The sequence below is a fragment of the Ceratotherium simum genome, chromosome 7 (assembly GCF_057802395.1).
Source record: "Ceratotherium simum simum isolate JZ-2026a chromosome 7, ASM5780239v1, whole genome shotgun sequence".
Classification (NCBI taxonomy): Eukaryota; Metazoa; Chordata; class Mammalia; order Perissodactyla; family Rhinocerotidae; genus Ceratotherium; species Ceratotherium simum.
In genome coordinates this window covers 67,728,789-67,747,097 of record NC_141906.1, presented here as the reverse complement: position 1 = coordinate 67,747,097, position 18,309 = coordinate 67,728,789, and the positions used below count along the sequence as shown (strand labels likewise).

General features: G+C 41.7%; 1 protein-coding gene across 6 annotated transcripts in view; it reads left to right on the top strand.

Moving 5' to 3' along the window:
- The first annotated feature begins 437 nt into the window (after positions 1 to 437).
- Positions 438 to 18,309, top strand: part of SIK3 (SIK family kinase 3) — a 238,002-nt gene continuing 220,130 nt past the window's right edge. For 3 of the 6 annotated variants that reach the window (XM_087433723.1, XM_087433724.1, XM_014785134.2), the window contains exon 1: positions 438 to 634. The gene's annotated coding sequence lies outside the window, so the exon portion shown is untranslated. The remainder of the gene's footprint in view (positions 635 to 18,309) is intronic. The other 3 variants (XM_087433722.1, XM_014785136.2, XM_014785133.2) reach the window with 1 other exon arrangement.

Sequence of the window (18,309 nt, the reverse complement as noted above, 5' to 3'; positions counted from 1 at the left end):
TCAGGCATCGGGTACCCCCGAGTCGGGAACGCTGCAGCGGCTTGGGACTGGCTGGCACGCTGGCGGTGCCCACTGTCTCCTCCCCAGAGGGGGGCACCCGGGAGCCGGCGCCTGAGGAACAGGGCCCACGCGGGAAGGTCGAGCTCGCCGGTGAGGTCACGGTTGCCATGGCTCTGGGCAGTGACGCGCGTCGGCACGTGACGAGCGGTTGCCATGGCGCCGGGCCCCGGCGGCGCGGGCGCCCCGCCTCCCGGAGTGACGTCCGCCAGCCTCCCCCCCGCTCCTTTCCCGCCCCCCCGCCCTCTCCCCCCCGCCGGCTCCCCGCGGGGCCCCGGAGGTTTCACTGCACAACAAGATGGCGGCGGCGGCGGCGGCGGCGAGCGGATCTGGCGGGGCTGCCGGGGCCGGAGCGGGGGGAGCCGGGCCGGCGGCCCGCCTGCTGCCTCCGCCCGCCGCGGGGCCCCCGGCCGCCCCCGCTGCTGGGCCCCCGGCGGCTGGCCCGCCGCGTCCCCCAGCCCCGGCCTCCCGCGGGCCAGTGCCTGCCCGCATCGGCTACTACGAGATCGACCGCACCATCGGCAAGGGCAACTTCGCCGTGGTCAAGCGGGCCACGCACCTCGTCACCAAGGCCAAGGTAGTGGCGCGGTGGCACCGGGTGGCCGCGGGGCTGCGCAGCCCGGGACCGTCCGTCCGAGTGTGGCGGGGGCAGGAGAGACCCGCGACCCGAGGCGGAGGGTCGGCGCGGCGAGCGGGGCTCGGGGTATGGGAGAGCGCTGGGGACCCGGGAGACGGGTAGGGGCTGTCGGGGGAGTGAGGAGAGGGCGAGCGGGAGGAAGGGACACCGGGGGACCCGAGCGAGGGAAACTCCACGGCGGAGGGGCGCAGGGGGGCTGCTGACCGCCGGGACCTGGGGAACTGAGGCGCGGGGGAGGGGGGGGGGGGGCCGGGGGCTGTGCGGAGGGTAGTAGAAGAGATGGTTGGAAAGAGGAGGTTTGGAACTCGCATGGAGCCAGGAGTCTTCTTGGAAGCTAAGAAGACTCTGGAACGAGCGATTAGGAAATCCTGAGGGAATGAGGGCAGGGGCATAGGGAATGTGGACCAGGAGGATGGGGGAAGACAAGGGTAAACTGGTAGCGCGGGGGTGGGGGGAGTTATGAGGGGAACAAGGACGGCTGGGGCATGTACCTGCGGTGTGTGGTGGGTACGGGGTACTTCGAGATATAGGGACCTGGTGCCTTATGACAGATACCAATCAGCATTTGGTCGTCTAAGACTGATAGATGGTGGGAATGGGGGCCCGAGGACAGACAAGATTATTGGAGGAGGCGGTGAAGAAAATGGGGAAATGAGGGAGGAAAATTATTTTGCTTTTCTGCAGGAAGGGGCTCAGGGAACAGAGGCCCAGGGGGGCCCCAGGTTTATGGTGGCACTGGGTAATTAGGGGTTAAACAATTTGGGAGAGCTGGATTGCTGGTTATTTTTGGTTGCTGGAGGGTCTGAAATTGTGGGCTTTATAGAACCCAGAGTGGGCTCTCCGTGGTGAGGGGAAAGCCTGGTAACTGAAGAGGTGTATGAGGAACCCAGACACCAGAGGATTATACACATGCGTTGGGCCCTTGGGTTCCCAAGGGATTTGTGGAGCTGTAGAAGTGAAATTGGCCAAGGTCAATTAGGAAGCCATATATGTATACATATCAAATTCACTTTTTGAGGAAATATGGGTAGCGCTTCCCAGGAGCCTTCTTCATGGGGAGTATTGGAATCTAAGACATCAGGAGGAATGGTTTGGTTTTGATAGGACCCACAAAGCCCATTTGTACTCCAAATTTCTTTCTTTGCACAATCTCTCACTTGAATGAATACTTTAAGTGTAGTCATTCATTGTGTTTAAAACTGCAGTTTGCGTTTCTTTCAACCTAATGAAGAACCCTTATAGCTGCTGCTGGTGCTTCCTACCAAAGCCACATCAGTTCTCCTCACCTCCTCAGCCTAGCCTCTGGTTATCATCACCTTTCTTGTTTTTGCTTCTATGGCAGTCGCTTGTTTTCAGAAGCCAGGGACTTATCTAGGCCTCTCTCCTGCCCACTTACAACCTGAAGTTCCCTTTTCCCTCCTTTCTGTCAAAGACAACAAGGGGCCCTTCTTACCAGAGTGGCAGGGTAAGTGGCTGTGGAAAATTGATTGGTCAGTTTCACTTCCTCTGGGGGGCCCCCTTCAGCCTTTCTGTCAGTTTCCACAGTGGGCCTCAAGTCTGCAGGTCTGAGCTGAATGAGATACCAAAGTCCAGGGTTCCCTGATGTTACCCTGGGACCCTGGGGCTGAGTCCACTGAGCCAAGACTCTGGGGAATCTCCACCCTTCCCCTTGAGTGTTTCTAATTGTTTACTGTTAGCCTAGCCAAAGTTATGTTTACAAACAACTGTAGTTGTTCAAGCTTTATTCCTTGTTTTGGTATTTCCTTTTTTACCCCCCCCCCCCTTCTAAGTAATCACATTGCGCTCCTGTGATTATTTTGCTCTGATCTCTGGGGGATGGACTCCCTGAACTTAATTGGTTGCCTTTATGGTATCTATGATTTAAAGAATTTTGTTATCTTCTAGCCTTGGATACACCAAAATATTGATAAAAAATCTGTGACAGACAGGGTTGAATGTTTCTGTAAATGTAATTGCAAACAGTTGATTCTTGGCTTTATATATAAAAGAGACATTTCTATCTTCAGTAGTCAGCAAAGCCAGTGGCTAATTATGGCTGGTCTGTCTGCTTTCTAATTTTCCAGTGTGTGTGTTTTTAGTTTTTCTCTAAGGCCGTGGTATCCTTTAGGACTGCAGCATTTTAAACATAGCTTGTTTATAAACTGGTGTCACTATTTACGTTGCTTTTTATCTTTGATCATTTGTGGTGTGCAGTTATGTAATTTCTATGTATGGAACTATTCAAAGTCCTGAATGAGACTGAAATGGCTTGGACAATGAGTTGCATGTGTGACGGGACCACACCAGCACTCATTTGTGTTTCTGTAGCAGTGTGCAATTTCCTAGTTACAGTTACAAGTGCCCTATCTTTTGCTGCTTAAATTACTCTGACGACATGAGTGAAGCTTAATTCACAAGGAGTTGTCTTGTGCTCTGGGTGAACTATGAGCATATTTTGGCCTGCTCCATGCTTATCTGAATCCACTTTGGAAGGGATTCTTGAATGCTGACAGCTTGATGTGCCTAACAGCTGTTGACATACAGTAGGATGGCCTATTAAGGCCATGGTTTGGTTATATAATGGTGAGGAAGGTGCCCAGGTACTAGCAGTTGAAGAAGCTGCTGTTTCGGTACTCAGGTAGAGAGATTTTTCTCCCCATGCACTGCAGCATTTATCTTACTTCTGCAGTCAGGTCACTAGGAACCAGAAAGCTTATTTTTTTTCCTTCTCTTTCCAGAATGTATCTTTTTTTGTTTCATCTTTTAGGGTTTGTGATTTTTTTCTTCTTTTCTCCCTGTAGACCACTGAATGGTCTGGGTCGTTCTTATAACCGTGTATAACAATCCGACTCAAGTAACTCAGATGATATTTGTGTTAGCTGAAGTAGATTAGGTGCTTTCTGAACATCGGAGAAATATTTATGATCGCCTTTTCTTAACACACACTACCCATCCCAAGGACTAAGAGGCTAAAGTAAACTTCATTTATGGACTAACCCACTGCGCTCCATCCAACAATAAGTGGAGAAGCTGGCCATTTCCCAAATTCTTTTAACTCTCAAACCTCTTAGTGTAGGACCCTGGGATGAATAAAATCAGTGGAGGAAAGGAAATATTTTCCTATTTGGTTGTTGGTGACTTGTGCAGCACGGCATTCATGAGCTCAGGCTTAATGTTGGCAGCACTGCAGTGCTCAGAGCGCACTGCAGAGCAGTTAACAGGAGAGAATGTTCATCTGTGACATACTTTGGTTATCAGCTCACCCTGCTGTCTTTGTCCCACCTTCTTTGATTTCCTGTTTTTGGAGGAGCCTTAGTCTGAGATTCTTTGGCTCTGTTCTTTTGGTAGGACACTATAAAGTATTAAAGAGATTTAAAAAAAAAGATTTTCTACTCTCAATTGCTTATAGTCTGTTGCCTGTGCCTAATTATACTTTCTTTGGTTAGATGAATGTATTTGGGGTACGAAGAGTAAACATATCTTGTATGCATTTTTTTAAGTATGTGTGACTATAAAAGCTGTTGATCAAATACTTTTAAAGTTTATTTCAACAAATATATATCCCTTGCCTGTGATATATTGGTTTGTGGTAAGAGCGTGAGCTTTGGATAGGGCTGCCTGGGTTTGGATTCTCTGCTGCTTCATAGCTGGGTGATCTTGGGTAAATTATTTCACCACTCTGTACTTGGATTTCCTCATCTGTAAAATGAGATGACAGTAGTCCTTACCTCACAAGACTGGGTGTTATGAAGATTAAATAAGATAATGTATGTGAAGCTCTTACAACAGTGCCTGGCACATGGTAGGCGTATAGTAAATATTATCGTCATCATTATCATTATCAGATGCTGTAGATCCAAAGATGAGTTAGACATAGTCTCCCTTTCCTGCTTTTCCCCTCTTTGGAACAGTTCATGAATGCATATGCCGTTTGTTTTGTGCAGGTAGATGTCATCTACCTGCCGTGATGATATGCTGTCAGGGTAAAAAAAATACTTTGCTGTTGTTTCAGGTGCCACTTTGAGAGATTTGGGTTTAACTCTTGTGGACTGTGGGCTGATTTCATGAAATTGGCATTTTAAAACATAATTTTTCATTAGTTAAACTTTTTAAAAACAGTTATGAGACTTGCCTAATGAAAACTGTGACTAACACTGGCTTTTATTTGGGCTGCCTTGAATATTCAGTGTGTTTGTGTAACTACTCATTGTCATATTGGTAATGGAACAGAGTTTGTTTGAATGCAGTCTTTTCTTCAGAGCGTCGCTTAAATTTGGTGGAGAATATGAAGAAATATTCCTACAAGCTTAAGAACACATTTGCACTTGGGCGTGGAGTGTGCTACTCTAGAAGGCCAAGGTCAGGATTCTTAACTTTAGATATTACACAGAGAAAACATTTTGCCCCATGACACTGTTCCAAATATTGACCAGCCAGGACCTATGTGTGTGCTGTGTGGTTTTGTGCAAAGTCATTTCCAGGAGGAGAACAACTCAAAGTGGGCTAATAGTATTATTTTCACTTGTAAGGAAGAGTTTAATGAATCAGATGAGATGATACTTTGTGCTCATTAGAAGGCCGAAAACAAGATTCTTTGGTAAATAGAGAATTATGTCAAAAAGAAATTGAAAGCAAGATTTACATTAGTTACGTTTGAGGAGGATAGTTCCATCCCTACGTAATCTAGAAATGACTATTGAAGGATGACTAACTTCACTTTGATATAGTTGTGATGGCGTTACTAACTGTTGAAACTTTGTGAAGAGCTAAGATTGATTTGGATTAGTCTCTCCACAGTCAGAATACCAGTATTCCACTTTCAACATCAAAGCTGTTTATTTTAACATTCTGACTTTGGTGCCAGCTCCCTAGAAAGTCATAGATCTGGCTCAAGCCAGAGGTGCCCAGACTAGTTATTTCTGTGCCAGAAGTGCTGTTTTCATTTTCCAAGCATCAAGCTGGCTAATGTTTTCTAGTTCACAGCATAAAAGAGAACAAAATGGATGCTTTGAGAAGAATAAGAAAGGCTCTCTACTCATCAGAGCCACTATAATTCTAATAAACACCTAAACCTCTCTGCACAGAGATGGAGCCTTTCCCTTATCCATTCATTCATTCAACAAATATTTACTGAATCCAAATTTTGTGTCAGGTTCTATCCTGAGCTCTTGAGTACGCCAATAAACAAGAGACAAAAAGCTCCTGCCTTCTTGGAGCTTACTTTCTAATGGGAGAAGACAAACAAGAAACATGTAAACAAATAAATAGCTTCATATAGTGATGGATACTATGAAGAAAATAAACGGGCTAGAGAGTGTTTGGGGAAGGGTGCTGCTTCAGGTAGAGTGGTCAGGGAAGGCCTTTCCAGGATGGTGATATTTGAGCTGACACCTGAATGATGAGAAAGAGCCAGCATGGGAAGATTTGGAAGATGGAATATTTAATGCAGAAGGGATGGCAAGTGCAAAGGTCCTGGGGTAGAAATGAGCTTGGTTTGGCCAAGGATTAAATCCAAGGTCGTAGTGCCTGGAGTTTAGTGAACAATGGGGAGGGTGGTAAGGGATGAGGTCAGAAAGTTAGACAGGGGCCAGATCATATAGATCTTATAGGCCATTTTATGGAATTGAGTATGAAACGAGGAATTAAGTATTGACATCAGAGGATATCTAAGCAAAGCACTGACATCATCTGATTTATGTTATTAAAAACTCATGCTGGTTACTTTATTGTTAAGGGTAAAAAAGCTTTTTCTGATGAATTTCTTCAGATAGAGGAGGTGTTCAATTTTAACAACTTATATTCTTTCACACTATAAGAGGATGGCAAACATGATGAGCCAACAAATATTTGTTGATTTTTTTGGGCACAAAAAAGATCTTAGAAATGTTCTCTTCCAACTCTTTCTTTTCCAGAGGCTAGAAGGATGGCCTTAATGGAATTTAGAATCTCAGGCTTTTCAGGGGCTATTAAAGTAGTTTAGACCAATTATCCATTAGATTCATGGCTCTTTTGGGTATCCCTCCCACTTGCCCAGAATCCTTTAGCTAGTTAGTAGGGGAGCTGGAATTAGCATCTAGGCACCTCTGCTCCTAGTTAACTCTACTCTGACCCCTCCATCACGGAAAACATTGCCCTCGCCCTCTGAGCACTTGATCTTTTATTAGAGAAGTGAGATATACCTACTAATTAAAGTCTAAGATGTTTATCCTTTCTTTTAAAACAAACTCCAAAAGGGAAATGTCATGATGAGAGGAAAATTTCCAAGTAAGAGGAAGAGTAAATATACCCACACTGTGTTTCACCTATCCTTTCTCATTATTACACTCCATCACCCCTGCCACTTACCAGCGGTCGCCCATGGATCCATCGCTTTGCCTTTAAATCTCCTACTCAAATATGCCTAGGTGCCCCCTTGACAAGACTGAGGTGTCAAAAAAGTCTTTCTAAATACTAAGGAAGTAAAAAGGGAAAGCAATAGACATAAAAGGCAATGACCATAAACACAGTCTGCCTATTATATAGTGTTTCTTTTGCCACTATATCTAGCTCACTCCCAGGGAATATGAGTAATTATACTTTTGCTCTGTTGGGCTGGTCTGGTCTGTCTTTGAAGGTGCTTTTCTTAGATGGACACCTCACTTAGCAGATCACTACTAGTTTCCAGGGGATGGCGCCATCTTATGATTCATTAAGAGAACTGGTCACCAAGGTACATACTTTGATGTCACAGTTGAGGGCCAAGAGAACCACTTATCTAGGGCTTCTCATGTGGGGTTCTCGTTTCTGGTCTAAAAGCTATGCCCAGGGCCGGCCCCATGGCTTAGCGGTTAAGTGTTCTCGCTCCGCTGCTGGCGGCCCAGGTCTGGATCCCAGGTGCGCACCGACACACTGCTTCCTGGCCATGCTGAGGCCGTGTCCCACATACAGCAACTAGAAGGATGTGCAGCTATGACATGCAACTATCTACTGGGGCTTTGGGGAGAAAAAGGAGGAGGATTGGCAATAGATGTTAGCTCAGAGCCGGTCTTCCTCGGCAAAAAGAGGAGGATTGGCATGGATGTTAGCTCAGGGCTGATCTTCCTCACACACACACAAAAAATAAAAAATGAAAAATAAAAAAATAAAATAAAAGCTATGCCTGTTCCCCAGGTGAATGACCTCAGCCATCAGGTGAGTCTCTGCCCCCTTCTAGTAGTGAGTAGCTTGGTCCCGTCTGGTATAATGCATAATATAGGACAGTCATACTGTCCTGTGGATGACTGATAACATCCAGAGGATGAAAATTATATACATTGTTGTGGACTTTTGTCCTAATGTTATAAATAGTTGTTAAATAAATGGCCTATGCAATGTCTTTGAGAAGCCTCAACAGTTGAGGATGAATTAGCTTGAAAGGGCTTCTTTTGGATCTATTCAGAATAAAATTCCATCAACCAGTACAAAACTGTTGGATGTGCTCTGGCGAAGTTATGTTAGGAACATATTTCTGTTTAGAAGGTGTGGGATCCACTGTAGACAGGGAGTCTCTGGCCACTGGTAAGTATTTCATCTCAGAATTTAGCTTGTCAGAGAGGTAGGAACCAGTTGCTAATGCTCAGCCTCGTTTCTCAGAAACTGAAGGGGAAGGAGAATCAAACCCATCGTCCTTTTAAGCTTCTCTGTGTATGCTGGGCTCACTCAGTTGGATACTTCTGGCCAGTTTTCTTAAACTGTATTCGGGTTTTGATTAGAAAGTTCTGAGAAATTATCAAATTTCTGCCTAGTTTTAGCTCCAGTGCGTGCTTACCACCGGTATGCTTTATTTCTCATTGCTTCCTCCAGAAGAATTGAATGTGAAAATTTAGGCTAGCTAACCACATTTCTTGAGACTGAATTTTTTTGGAGAAGAAATTTTTCATTCATTTCATCCATCCATCCAGTAAACTTTTGAAAAATTATTTATCATAAACTTGGAATGGATATTTGGCACAAAATTCAAAAAGTACACATTTGTATATAGTATATAGTGTGTAATTCAAAAAGTGCACATTTGTATGTCTGCCTGCCACCCCAAAACCTCAGGCACACAATTTTTAGTCTTGTTTTATAGACGTTTATTAAGGGCTTCCCTGGATCAGTCCAAATATTAGATGCTGTTTATTTTCTGGCAGTGCTCTGACATACTTGAAATTTCTAAAAATCATTTTACTTAAAAAAAAAGAAAAGAAAATTCTAACTTGTAACGCTTGTTAGAGGCACAGTGTGATGGTTTGACGTAAGCTCCCTCAGGGCAGGGATTCTCATCTGTGTTTGCTGCTGTATTCCCAGTGCCTACTACAGGGCCTGTAAATACTCATTCAGTGACTGAATGAAAGGATGAAAAAAATGGGAGCTGAGTTGGTTTTTATTCTCTTAATACATCTTACAATTTTACTATTGAAATTTCCTATCTTGAGTTAAGATGTTAAAGAAAAGTAATTTTCTACCCTTTTCTCACAAATCTCTGGGTAAGGAGATTTCACAACCTTTCTGGGCAAGTAATTTATTTTTGGCATTTCTCAAACTTTCATTATTAGGCAGTTCAGTATATCTCAAGTAAATCCTGCCATTTAAATCTGAGTCCTTTACTTTAAATAGAGGGTTCTTTCATATCCGGGCTCCCAGTAGGTTACTTCCTGGAGAAGGCCCCACAGGTATGGTCAGTATAGTCAGCCTGTGCTTCGTTTTCCCTCTTCTGCCTTGGAGTGTCTTTCCACTATTTGTTGAGTTACCTCTTGTTCTTTTCTTTATACTAAATGATCTGATTTAAAAACAAAAATAAAACAACTTTCCTGTCACTGGGCCTTAATTTCAAATGGGTTGCTTTTAATGATTCTTACCTTTAATGGACTAATTCAGCTAGTATTTGTTGTGTCATCTGTATGCAAAAAGTAGCCACTACTGGTACTAGAAGACAAGAAAATAAATTTTATTCTTGTCAGGGTATAAGAAGGGTTAAGTTAAAGGAGCAGTTGAATGCTTACAGCTTGAACCTGATAGACGAGGAAGACGAGGTATTAAGCAGAAGTTCTCTTACTTCAACCCACTTGCTTATTACTGGCTCTCTTCTACCACCTTGCCCTGTTTGTTTCTGATTTTAAAAGTAATTTGTGCTTCTGGGAGAAATTTGGGAAAACTCAGAAAATTATAAAGAAGGAGTAGGAAAAAAATCACCCATAATCCTGCCACCAGGAGGCAACAATTATTAATATTGGAAAATACATAATTGGGATCATATTGGTATACTATTTTATTTCTCCCCTCCATCATTATAAGTATTTTCCCATCATTAGAAACTATTTGTAAACATCAATTTTAATGGATGTATATTTTTCCATTATATGACTGCTATTATTTTTTGAACCTTTTTCATACTTGAAGGTTCTTCCCAGTTTTTCACTGTTAGAAGTTTGCTGTGATGACCATTTTTGTGCATGAATCTTTGATGCATTTCTGATTTTTTGCTCAGGATAGGTTGTTGGAAGTGAAATCACTAGGCCTTAGGGTACCCATGTTTTTAAGATACCTGATACATATATTGCCACATTGCTGTCCAGAAAGGTTGTGCCAGCGCTGGCCTCCCCAGCAGTATATGAGAAGGCCTTCTTTCTTTGTCTTGCGTGTTTCTGCCTTTCTTGGCTTGGGAGCAGAGGGCTTCTAAGTCTCAGCTGCACCTCTAAACCTAGGGTGATAGATACAGGACAGGTCAAAAGATGGTTAGGGCAGCTGCCTGATCTTTCTCTCCCTGAACTAAACCTAGACAAGGAGAGAAAAGATTAAGTGTGACTCTAACCTTCCAATTGTTTTTTATGAGTCATCATTCTCTCCTGATCTTTCACAAGGAGACATAAACCTAAGTTGGAGAAATTGCTGAAGGAAAGAAGAAAGGTTAATGAGAAGTAGACTCAGATTACCCGAACCTTTAATTTTTAAATAACTATTCTTTGAGCCAGCCCTAATGGCCTAGAGGTTAAAAAGTTCAGCCCACTCAGCTTTGGCAGCGGAGTTGGGTTTCCAGGCATGGAACCACACCACTTGTCTGTCAGTAGCCATGCTGTGGCGTTGGCCCACATAGAAGAACCAGAAGAGCTTACAACTATATACAACTATGTCCTAGGGCTTTGGGCGGGAAAAGGAGGAAGATTGGCAACAGATGTTAGCGTAGGGCAAATCTTCCCCTGCAAAAAAACCAAAAAACAAAAAACCATATTTTGGTAAACTTGAGTGAGAATTTCAGAGATTTAATGAAGGTTGTAAATTTCTCCTCCCTGTTTTTGATGGTGAGAAGGTGGTGAAGAAGATTGTCAGGGAGTTAATTATGTGAGTAAACATGGTGATGCTGCAGCCCTATTAGGTTTAGATTTGCTTTATGCATGTACTGTGTGCATTATTTAAGAGATTGTCAGGGGTAATTGGGCCATATGGGATACTGTTCTTAGAATGTTTTGGGGTTACCACTGTTGTATTTTGGGCATCTGATGATATGCTCTATCTCCAATAGAAGGCCTCTTAAGTTTGGGTTATGATTGGCTTAGTTAATTGGGGGAAAAAACAAACGAAGCAGGAAAATTAGAAATATGCATATATACTTTTAATATTTTAACTTAAAACATACATATACATTCATTCACTAATCTTTTAAAAAGAGTTTATTATGGAAAATTTCAAACATAAACCAAAGTAGAGAAAATAGTATAATGAACCCCTACTGACCTGTCACCAGCTTAAGCAGTGGTCACCTCATGGCCAATCTTTCATCTGTACTCCTTTCTGCTTCTCTTTTCTCCCTACTTTGTTTTAAAGTTAATCCCAGAATCCTGTCATTTCATCAGTAAATGTTTTGGCGTGTATCTTTAAGTAGACCAGGATTCTCCTTCAAAAAAAAACGTAACCACAGTATCATTATCCTACTTAAAAACAATTAACAGTAAGTCCTTAATGTCATTAAATATCAAATCAGTGTTAAAATTTCCCTGATTGTCACATATATATATATATATATATTTATTTATTTATTTTTTCTTTTTTCTAGCCATTTATTTGTTTGAATCAGGGTCTAAATAAAGTCCATACATGGGCCGGCCCCGTGGCTTAGTGGTTAAGTGTGTGTGCTCCGCTGCTGGTGGCCTGGGTTCGGATCCTGGGCACGCGCTGACGCACCGCTTCTCCGGCCATGCTGAGGCCGCGTCCCACAAACAGCAACTAGAAGGATGTGCAGCTATGATGTACAACTATCTACTGAGGCTTCGGGGGGGGGGGGGGGAATGTCCATACATTATAATTGATTGATGTCTCTTAAACTTTTTTTTTTTAATTTGTTTGTTTTGTTCTATACGTTTCCCTTCCTTCTCTTTTTCTTTGCAATTTAAGAAACACATTTGCTAATCTTTTGATGGAGGGCCAGGGCGTTTCTTTGTATGTTAATGCCCTGATTGGTGTTTCTTCATCTAGTTTGCATTAAACATACCCATAGTTCATCATCAATGATTTCCAGTTTTGTTTTGCTTTTTAAAAGAAAAACAGGAATTTAAAGGCATTTGTGAAGCAATATGAGTACAGAATCCCTCGTGAGTTTATGATTTCCCACCCAATCTTTTACACCTGTCTCATCCACGTCTAATTTGGCTTTACCAAGTCTTTTTAAGAATTCAACTTAGTTTTCATAGGAACATGTCTTTCTTTTCTCCTGGATTTCTCATCAGTTTACATATCTAATTAAATTACGCAACTATAATAACAAGAGCAACTGGTATAAATAGGTTTGGAAAAAACCAATTAGTTCTTGGTAAGCCTGCAACTTAATGGGTGGGAACAGAAATATCTAGGAGTGGGCTGGCCCCGTGGCTTAGTGGTTAAGTGCGCGTGCTCCGCTACTGGCGGCCCGGGTTCGGATCCCGGGCGCGCACCGACACACCGCTTCTCTGGCCATGGTGAGGCCGAGTCCCAGGTACAGCAACTAGAAGGATGTGCAGCTATGACATACAACTATCTACTGGGGCTTTTGGGGCGGGGGAAGAGGTGGAGGATTGGCAATAGATGTTAGCTCAGAGCTGGTCTTCCTCAGCAAAAAGAGGAGGATTAGCACAGATGTTAGCTCAGGGCTGATCTTCCTCACAAAAAAAAAAAAAAATATCTAGGAGTAAGAGAGAGTAGCCATTAATTGGGGCCAGTTTCTATGCTGGGGCACCAATTATTTTATAGAGAGAAGGGGAAGCATTGATTATTTTGGCAGGTTGGTTGAGTGGAGATGGGTTAAGAGAGCTTCCACGTTAATTTAAAATTATAAATAAGCCAAAGTTGTTAGAAATTTGAGGACAAGATATTTTATGGAATCTTTTATTTATAGAGTATACTTCAGGGTAGTATTTTTGCCCACTTATGTTAAGAGTTTGCATGAACTGAGTTGAATTTGATAATGGGCCAGTGATGTTAAAAATTTGGTGAGGAAACAGCCAAAACTCTTTAGTTTAAAAGGTTCATGTCTGTTCCCTGCCAGTGTAATGTTCCATGGAACAAGTTGACATTTTCATGTAGTAAGTTGTTTTCGGTTCCTGGCAAAAGAAATCTTGGTTCATATGCCACAAGAAACAGAATTGTTTTTATTGTGGAAGACAGGAGCGGGGCTGTTTCTTATTAGGATTAGTTGAGCACCTGCAGGATTTCTTACTTCTTTCTTTGTGCTTCCTGCCTCCTGTTGTCCTTTCCTTCTGTCAGAATGTTCTAATGTTGCATACGCAGTGTTCTGACAATAGATGAGTTTTTTTAGTAGCACATTTTTTTAAACCCTCGAAATAATGTTTTTAGTGAATGTTTTAGCTTACTTTCCATTTCTGCATCAACAGTGATATTGTTATTCTAGTCAAACGGGGCAGTTGTATTCCAGCAGTGATCTTTGTGTCCAAGTCAGCAGCAGAGACACCACTTTCATGTATTATACCTAAGTATCTTATATGTGTATAGTAATTCTGGGAGGTAATTAAATTTGGGGATGATACTTTCAGATCTCTTTAAATGATTTTACAGTCCTTGAGAATAAAATAACTTGTTTGAAGCATGTTACTCATTGGCCTCTTTGACATAAGCAGAAGAGTAGCTGGTGATTTCAGCCTTCTGCCTTTTCTGATCTCATTTTCCTTCCTTTTCAGTCAGCAGCTGCATCCAGTGCCCTGCTCTAAGTGAGCTCTTAGTAAAAGAGGTACTGTTTTACTGAGCACAACCCCCCCCCTTTTTTTTTTTGTGAGGAAGATCAGCCCTGAGCTAACATCCGTGCTAATCCCCCTCTTTTTGCTGAGGAAGACCGGCTTTGAGCTAACATCTATTGCCAATCCTCCTCCTCCCCCCGCCCCCCCGCCAAAGCCCCAGTAGATAGTTGTATGTCGTAGTTGCACATCCTTCTAGTTGCTGTATGTGGGACGCGGCCTCAGCATGGCCAGAGAAGCGGTGCGTTGGTGCGTGCCCCGGATCTGAACCTGGGCTGCCGGCAGCAGAGTGCGCCCACTTAGCTTAACTGCTAAGCCACAGGGCCGGCCCCAACACAACCTCTTTATATCAATGGTGGTTAGCTTTTTTAGGCAAAGAATCCAGTTTGGAGTCACATTAAATTTTGAAAATCACATTCCAAGTGTGTTACCTAAATTTCTCTTCCTTTTCTTATGTTAGTGCCAGTGTTTTCTGCTTTTCCAGCTCTTTGGGGAACCTTTTTGGCCCCTCAAAATTGCCTGAGGCAGTCTGGAAACTGAGCATTGGTGTGGGAGTCAGGGCACTTCTTTCCAGAGTCAGTGTTTACTAGCCTAGCAGTTTTCTTTGGGCAAGTCGCTTAGCCTCAGGGAGCTTCCAGTTTCTTTTATATTTATATATTTTTTTAACCACTTTATTGAGATATAATTCACATGCCATACAGTTCATCCAATTCACTGTTTTTAGTATATTCACAGAGTTGTGTAACCATCACCACAATCAATTTCAGAACATTTTCATTCCCTTTGGAAGAAACGACATGCCCATTAGCAATCACTGTCTGTTTCCTCAGCCTCCCTCTCCCAGCCCCAAGCAACCACAAATCAATCTCTATAGATTTGCCTATTCTGGACATTTCATATAAATGGAATCATACGATATATTGTCCTTTGTGTCTGGCTTCTTTCACTTAGCATAATATCCTCAAGGTTCAACCATGTTGTAGCATATATTGGAATTTTATTCCTTTTTATGGCTGAATAACATTCCATTGTATGGATATACTGTGTTTTGATTATCCATTTATGAATCGATGGACATTTGCATTATTTCCACTTTTTAGCTATTATCAATAATGCATACAAGTTTTTGTGTGGACGTTATGTTTTCATTTTTCTTGAGTATATACCTAAGAATGGAATTGCTGGATCATGTTTATGGATCAGTAATTCCAGGTTTAACTTTTTGAGGAATTGCCAAACTGTTTCCCAAAGTGGCTGCACCATTTTACATTCCCACCAGACATGTATGAGGGTTCCAGTTTTTCCACATCGTCACTAAAACTTACTCTCTTTCTTTTTGATCTAGCCATCCTAGTGGATGTGAAGTGGTATCTTTTTTTAAAATAATTTTATTTATTTATTTTTTCCCCCAAAGCCCCAGTAGAGAGTTTTATGTCATAGCTGCACATCCTTCTAGTTGCTGTATGTGGGACGCAGCCTCAGCATGGCTGGAGAAGCGGTGCGTCGGTGCGCGATGGGGATCCGAACCCGGGCCGCCAGCAGCGGAGCGCGAGCACTTACCCACTAAGCCACGGGGCCGGCCCGTGAAGTGGTATCTTATTGTGGTTTTGATTTGTATTTCCCTAATGACCAATGGTGTTGAGCATCCTTTCATGTGCTAATTGACCATTTGTAGATCTTTAGAGAAGTGTCTATTTAGATTTTTTGCTCATTTTTTAGTTGGGTTATTTGTCTTTTCATTGAGTTATAAGAATTCTTTATGTGTTCTGGATACAAGTCCTTTATCAGATATATGATTTACAAATATTTGCTCCCATTATGTGGGTTGTCTTTTCACTTTCTTAGTGGTTTTGTTTGCAGCACAAAAGTTTTTAATTTTGGTGCTCTACTTTCTTAATTTGTAAAGTTATTCTAACTCTGAAGTTATATGTTCTGTTGTGAATATTTTCCTTTGTACTTGTTCTGTACCTTGCTCCCATGTTTGGATAGTTCTTCCTTTTCCAGAACATTTTATAGCCTCAAAGTCTCCTTAAAAACATCTATCTGTGTATCTATCTATCTGATACATGTGTCTTATAAGATAATCACACTTTACAAAATATATACCATAGAAAGTGAAAGTTCCCTCTCAGCAGAGAAAAAATTGTTAACATTTTTTAACTAGATTTTTTCCTATTCATGTGTTAACATTTTAGTTTTCTTTATTAAAAAGGGTTCGTACTACACATCCAGTTTGCTATTTTTAATAATGATGTATCTCCAGCATTCTTCCGTGTCAGTACATTTTGCCCTGTCTCAATCTTTTTAATGGCTGCAGAATATTCCATTTTATGGATATACTATAATTTATTTAGGTAGTATCCTATTGATAGATTTAGGTTGTTTCCAGCCTTTATTTTTTTAATTACAAATTATGTTAGTTAATGTTTCCATGCATTTATATTTGCATACTAGTGCTAATGTTTCTTTTCTATTCCATTTGTTTGCTGTTGGGCTATTTACTATTCGAAAGACACTTAAGTCTCATACGTAAGTTTTAAAAATACAAGAGTTTGGGGCCGGCCCCGTCGCTTAGTGGTTAAGTGTGCATGCTCCGCTACTGGCGGCCCGGGTTCGGAACCTGGGCGCGCACCGATGCACCGCTTCTCCGGCCATGCTGAGGCCGAGTCCCGCATACAGCAACTAGAAGGACGTGCAACTATGACATACAACTACCTATTGGGACTTTGGGGAAGAAAAAAAGGAGGAGGATTGGCAATAGATGTTAGCTCAGAGCCGGTCTTCCTCAGCATAAAAAAAAAAGAGGAGGATTAGCACGGGTGTTAGCTCAGGGCTGATCTTCCTTACCAAAAAAAAAAATACAAGAGTTTTATTAGGTCCAACCTAGAGTAAACTTCCCAAAAGTTACGTATTCTTTTCCATTATAATATATACCATTTTGGAATCTTCCTTTGAAACTAGGTTTTTCATTTTCTCAGTAATTTCATAGAGTAATTCACTAGAAGTAAAGTGTCTGAGTCAAAGTATGAGTGCTTAAAATTTTATAAATGTTGCCAAATTGCCCTCCAAGAAAGGCCAAGCTAATTCATTCAATTCAAGAGTGTAGGACAGTGTTCTTTCTGTTCTCTTTAACACTGGCAACCAGCCATCTTTTTAGGGAGTCAGTCTGACAGGTAAGAAAATGTCATTTTAGTCTGTAGTTATTTATTAGTGAATTTGAGTATCATTTAATTTGTCTATTGGCTATTCATATTTTTTCTTGGAATTGTCTGTGTCCTTTGTCTACTTTTCTATTGGGCTTTTTGGCTTTTTTTCATTAACATGTAATTGCTTTTTGAATATAGAGAAATTAGTTACCTCTTAAAATATTATGGATATGTTTCTGTATTTGTCTTTTGTCTTGTGTGTGTGTATTCTTTTTTAATATAAAATATAAACATTTTTATATAGTCAGATTTTCCTGTTTTTTACTTTATGACTTCTCGTTTCCTTCCTCATTGTAATCTTTTAAAAATATTTCCTCATGTTTTCTTCAAGTACTTTTATGGTTTTGTTTTTAAATTTAGATCTTTGCTTCATGTCTGATGCATTTTGGTTTAAACTAAATGAGAAAGGGATAGGTTGTGGAATTTATTGGAGTTGTAATTTTACATTTATTTTTGTGGTTATTAGTGCTTGCTTTTTTTTTTTTTTTTTTAAAGATTTTATTTATTTATTTTCCCCCACAGAGCCCCAGTAGATAGTTGTATGTCATAGCTGCACATCCTTCTAGTTGCTGTATGTGGGGCGTGGCCTCAGCATGGCCGGAGAAGCAGTGCTTCGGTACACGCCCGGGATCTGAACCTGGGCCGCCAGCAGCGGAGCTTGCGCACTTAACCACTAAGCCTCGGGGCCGGCCCTATTAATGGCTTTCTTCTCCCACTTGACTGTAAGCTCTCTGAGGGCAGTGGACTGTGTCATTGTTTTTCCTTGTTCTTATTTTCAGTGTCTAGCGCAGTGCTTGCCTCATGATAGGCCCTCTATTTATGGAATGAATGAATCTGTCTTTTTCTCCAGATGTCTAGCTTGTTGTCCCAACACAATTTATTGAATAACATCTTTCCCCTCTTGATTTAAAAAGCTACTTTATCCACAAAACCTCCAGATACTTGGGTACATTTCTGAACTCTTTTAATCCATCAGTTGGAGTGTCTTTACTTGCTTTGATACTATACAGCTTTAATTATTATAGCTTTATACTACTTAAAGTATATTTGGAAGCCTCAGAATATTCTTAAATTATTATACCAGTTTGGGAAGCACTGTAATCTCTTTTTCTAAAACTTCTTGCTATCCCTTAGAAAACACTCGTTTAACTTACTGATTAAACATTTAATCCATTCTGAGAGTCAGCCTGCT